Raw genomic sequence first — 6,288 nt, 5'->3', positions numbered from 1 at the left:
AAAATTAAAATAAAAGTAACAAATAATGATACAGCAGCAGTAAAATAACAAGTGAGACTATATACAGGGGATACCGGTACAGAGTCAATGTGCGGGGGCACCGGTTAGTCGATGTAATTGAGGTAATATGTACATGTAGGTAGAGTTAAAGTGACTATACATAGATTATATAAACAGAGAGTAGCAGAAGGGGGTTGAAGCTGTTATGAAGGCTTTTGAACCTAGACTTGGCACTCCCGTACCGCTTGCCGTGTGGTATCAGAGAGAACAGTCTATGACAAAAGTGGCTGGAGTCTTGGACAATTTTTAGGGCCTTCCTCTGACACCACCTGGTATAGAGATCCTGGATGGCAGGAAGCTTGGCCCCAGTGATGTACTGGGCCGTACGCACTACCCTCTGTAGTGCCTTGTGGTCAGAGGCCGAGCAATTGCCGAACCAGGCAGTGATGCAACCAGTCAGGATGCTCTCGATGGTGTAGCTGTAGAACCTTCTGAGGATCTGAGGACCCATGCCAAAACTTTTCAGTCTCCTGAGGGGGAATATGCTTTGTCATGCCCTCTTCACAACTGTCTTAGTGTGTTTGGACCATGATAGTTTGTTGGTGATGTGGACACCAAAGAACTTGAAGCTCTCAACCTGTTCCACTACAGCCCTGTCGATGAAAATGGGGGCATGCTCGGTCCTCCTTTTTCTGTAGTCCACGATCATCTCTTTTGACTTGATCACGTTGAGGGAGATGTTGTTGTCCTGGCACCACATGGCCAGGTCTCTGACCTCCTCCCTATAGGCTGTCTGGTTGTTGTCTGTGATCAGGCCTACCACTGTTGTGTCATTGACAAACTTGATTATGGTGTTGGAGTCATCCCTGGCCATGCAGTCATGAGTGAACAGGGAGTACAGGAGGGGACTGAGCACACAACCCTGAGGGGCCTCTGTGTTGAGGATCAGCATGAATGATGTGTTGTTCCCTACCATTACCACCTGGGGGTGGCCCGTCAGCAAGTCCAGGATCCAGTTGCAGAGGGAGGGGTTTAGTCCCAGTGTCCTTAGCTTAGTGATGACCTTTGAGGGCACTACGGTGTTGAACGCTGAGCTGTAGTCAATGAATAGCATTCTCACATAGGTGTTCCTTTTGTCCAAGTGGGAAAGGGCAGTGTTGAGTTCAATAGAGATTGCATCTTATGTGGATTTGTTGGGGCTGTATGCAAATTGGTGTGGGTCTAGGGTTCTTGGGATAATGGTGTTGATGTGAGCCATGACCAGCTTTTCAAAAAAAAATCCTCGTCGGTAGGCTCGTGTTACTGGTCAGCTCGCGGCTGTGCTTCCCTTTGTAGTCTGTAATAGTTTTCAAGCCCTGCCACATCCGACAAGCGTCGGAGCAGGTGTAGTATGATTCAATCTTAGTCCTGTAATGATGCTTTGCCTGGTTGATTGTTCACGGGAGGGCATAGCGGGATTTCTTATATGCTTCCAGGTTAGAGTCCCACTCCTAGAAAGCGGCAGCTCTTCCTTTTAGCTCAGTGCGGATGTTAGCTGTAATCCACGGCTTCTGGTTGGGGTATGTACATATGGTTACTGTGGGGATGACGTCATCAATGCCCTTACTGATGAAGCCAGTGACTGATGTGGTGTACTCCTCATTGCCATCGGAAGAATCCCGGAACATATTCCAGTCTGTGCTAGCAAAACCGTCCTGTAGCTTTGCATCTGCTTCATCTGACCACTTTCTTATTGACCGAGTCTCTGGTGCTTCCTGCTTTAGTTTTTGCATGTAAGCAGGAATCAGGAGGGTAGAATTATGGTCAGATTTGCCAAATGGAGGGCGAGGGAGAGCTTTGTACGCGTCTCTGTGTGTGGAGTAAAGGTGGTCTAGAGTTTTTTTCCTTCCCTCTGGTTGCACATTTAACATGCTGGTAGAGATTAGGTAAAAACGGATTTGAGTTTCCTTTCATTAAAGTTCCCGGCCAGTAGGAGCGCTGCCTCTTGATGAACGTTTTCCTGTTTGCTTATGGCCGTATACAGCTCATTGAGTGCTGTCTTAGTGCCAGCATCAATCTGCAGTGATATTTAGACAGCTACGAAAAATATAGATGTAAACTCTCTTGGTAAATAGTGTTGTCTACAGCTTATCATGAGATACTCTACCTCAGGCGAGCAAAACCTCGAGACTTCCTTAGATTTCGTTCACCAGCTGTTGTTTACAAATATACATATGCCGCCGCCCCTTGTCTTACCAGAGGCCGCTGTTCTAGCCTGCCGAAAAAGCTTAAAACCAGCAAGTTGTATGTTAATCATCTCGTCATTCAGCCACGACTCGGTGAAACATTAGATATGACAGTTTTTATTGTCCCGTTGGTAGGATATACATGCTCATAGTTTGTCTATTTTATTTTCGAATTATTGTACATTGGCTAATAGGACTGATGGTAAAGGTAGATTACCATCTCGGCGACGGATCCTTACAAGGCACCCGGACCGTATTCCAAGATATCTCCTCCTTTTCCTCCTGCGAATGAAGATGAAGAATTCCTCCAGTACGAGGTGAGTAATCGCTGCCCTGATATCAAGAAGCTCTTTTTGGTCATAAGACACGGTGGCAGAAACATTATGTAGAAAATAAATTACAAATAATGTGAAAAAACATCCACAATAGCACAATTGGTTAGGGGATCGTAAAAAGGCAGTCATCTCCTTCGGCGCCTTTATTCCACATGTGGCTATTCTGTGTTGAGCGTTAACAAATAAATAGGTGTTCCTATATGCTTAATTTAGAGTTATTAATGTAACTTTAGTTGTTCTATATTATTTGATTGTTAATACATTGTAAGGCTGCATGATGAGACTCCAATGATGATTCAAAAAAAGTTGCTTGAAAGGCATGAGCTCTGCTTTGTTTTTTGCGCAGGCTGTAAACACTACATCAGTCACTTATTCACAATTTGACAAGCACTTGATAATGCCTAGAATTTCATGGTGGCATCCCCTTTGTGTGGCCATAATGCACCCTTTTTGCGGCCAGTGGCCTTTGTGCCCTTCTCCCTGCACTCCAAATCACCTCTCCCTCTCTGGGACAATTGTGGGATGTGATAATCCTAAATGAATACAACTACTAGCATCAAAAAATCGTTTTTACTCAATGTGGCTGATGCAACAGATCAGAACATTTAGCTTAAAATGTTGATAAACTATTAGACTATTTCTTCACATTATAAGCGTTGCAATGCGCAAATGGTAGTGGGCTATAAGCCGGACTGTTCCATTAGTGGAAAACACCATTATCAAAAGTGACCGCAAATGCAATTATGCATGTAAGGCTTTTATTATAAAAGTGAATTTTTATGGTGAAAATGATCTTCCCCAAACTTGAAAGTCACACACTGCTTATGTATGCCAGTTAGGCTCTACACCCCTTGTAAAGCGGATTAATGTGCTTAATTTAAAAAAGTTATTAGGGCACTTTAGTTGTGATACAAACCTTATCAAAACATACATGCATATGGGTTAGGCTACATGAGGTGTGCGACTATGATTCTTTTTAAAAGGCTTTGTTTTTTATGCTGGGCATCATTCACAGGTGACAATATATATTTCACAAGTGATAGCCTAATATTGTCACCCATCAGACTAGTCTTGATTTAATCTTGTCTTTACTTATACTAAATAATATATGTGCTAAATTTGTTTTGATTTAGAATGGACCATTATCATGCAGCTGTATAAAACAGGGGCAGCAGAAAAAATACATGTCATCTATACACTTAAAGAGCGAATGGAGGAAGCTTTTCCCGTGGTTCGTTTTCATTCCAGCCAGGTACTGTAGGCTATACTCCTGTTGTAAATATAAGCAATGTGCTTAATATTAGGAAAGTTGAGAAATAAATATAGTATACTTAGCCTATAGAAAGCTGATGGGATCCTCCTATTTTTAGTAGAGCCCATCACTCTGTTTTCTCCGGCAATTGCATAGCCTATAGAAATGTTGCGCAACATGAGCTCATGGGCTCTCAAGAAAGTGTTTGATTAGATTTTTGATTACGTTTGCATTGATGTCAGAGTGATTAGAGGGACAACAGAGTGCTGAGTACAAAGCAGTTAACATGTTTGGTAGGCTACTAATGACCAGCAGCAGCATCAGAGCTTGGAGAAGCCGTATTACCATGACTAAATGGTCACGTGGAATTTGACTGCTTTCATGACTCGCAACTGCCGGTGTGGCGGTAATACGGTCTCCACAACAGCCCTATCTGCCACTACAGTGCTTTCAGAAAGTATACACACCCCTTGACTTTCTCCACATTTTGTTGTGTTACAAGGTGGGATTAAAATGGGTTTATTTGTCATTTTTTTTGTCAACGATCTACACAACATACTTAGTAATGTCAAAGTGAAAGAAAAATTCGAACATTTGTTAAAAAAGTTTCAGGAATGTACTCCAATGTTCCAAAAGGCTTTCTTCACATGCAAGGAAAATCTTCAAGAATAGCTATTTTCACAGGTTGTGACAAAAATATGAGGGTGAGAGTTTTGCAGCAGTGACAAGCAGGGATGTGCTGAGACAAAATTCAGCCCTGGCATTTTAGCCACACCAGCCCACATCACTGCGTGCACTCCAAACTAGAGGACTGTTGTAACTAGAGAAAACTAGAGAAACCTGGTAGATTTGTTATTCAGCCCCCCCCCCCCCCCCCCCAAGAATGCTGGGGCTGTATGTGATCAGACACCAGTCCCACTTCAGGTTGGTCACATTTGATCTGGTCATAGGTCAAAATAATATCATCTGTTTGTCCTGGAATCCACCTAACTACCATTGATAATTTAATCAGTGCTGAGTGTATCAATTCTATCTTGTTTTTCTACAGATAGAGGACAGGAGGGATGGTTTGTCATGGAGTCCCCTGAATTAAAGACAGTTTGATACAGATGTCTGAACTGGTAAAGACTTTGCACTCCGCATTCAAATTATACATGACATCATCTATTACTTTGTATCGTCTTATGTTATTATTGAATTGAATGGTGGTGGTGGGGTGTATTCTTCCAACATGTAAGGGTTGGAAATCCCTTTGGTGGGCAAAGAACATAGGAAGAGGTGGAAACAGAAGAAGACTCCGATGTTGAAGAACCACAAGAAGCATGATGTTGAAACTTCCCACATTATCGACTGAAAATCCCCTGGTAGAAATTGAAATACTTGGCCAGAAGATTCCATTCCTAGTAGAAACTGGGGCTGCTATCTCAGTGTTGAAACAATCTGCCTTGAAGGTCACTCCCTCTAGAAAAACCCTCCATGCTGTTGGAGCATCAGGAATTAACCTCTGAAGAATGCCTCACTTACCTCCAAAATGTTAAATGGGAAGATAGAAGTTGGAAACATTAATTTCTGTACTCCACCTGCCCTGTAAACATCCTGGGAAGAGATCTGATTTGCAAGATGAATCTGACTGTTACATGCACTGCTGAGGGTTTGTCCCTCCATTCCCCTACAAACGGGAGATATACCCGTGCATGTCCCAGTGTTATTATGCCTGGCATCTGAACGATCCTGAGGTGGATGGTGGACTACGAGAGAGATAATTTACCTCCCCACACCACTGTGCATGGAAGGTCCCGGAAGATCTTCACTGCACAGCAGCTGTCCCCTCGTGTGAAGAAGACCCAGAATATCAACAAAGATGGACAAAGCAGTGACAATTGCTGAAATATACTATGGTGAGGAATTTACAGCAGACGGAGTTTTGCTGTCTGATGTGCAGAGGACTCTGTATGAAGTACTGGGTGCTGTCCCACACTGTAGTATGTCGAAAACCCCCAATCGAGAATTGAATGAAGATGAAGACGGTGATGACAGCCTCTGATTTGGTGGCCTGGGAGGGGAATGGGAAGTGGTCTCCATCAACAGCGACCTTTTTCTTCCCTTTCGGTGTTACTACTCAAACGATACCAATGAAAGAACCTATTCCTACCGAAAGTATGATGGTCGTGTCCCAAGATAACTCCCACATACCATGGCTGGATGAAGTGCCAGAACAGCTCTGGGCTGTCTCCTTAGATCCATATTGGGAAGATGAGAGGTGCCACCCTGGTGAAAGTTGTGCCGAAGAATAATCACAGATCATATACTGTAATAAAGCTTGAGAGGTGAAATCAAATCCAAATCGAATATAATCTTTTTTCTCACATGCTTTGTAAACAACAGGTGTAGACTAACAGTGAAACGCTTACTTATGGAATAAATACACAATGAGGAACTTTAACATGGCTATACACACACATGGTACCAGTGCCGA

The sequence above is a fragment of the Salvelinus fontinalis genome, chromosome 24 (assembly GCF_029448725.1).
Source record: "Salvelinus fontinalis isolate EN_2023a chromosome 24, ASM2944872v1, whole genome shotgun sequence".
NCBI lineage: Eukaryota > Metazoa > Chordata > Actinopteri > Salmoniformes > Salmonidae > Salvelinus > Salvelinus fontinalis.
The sequence above is the reverse complement of the archived record's forward strand: the minus strand, read 5'-3'. Positions refer to the sequence as shown.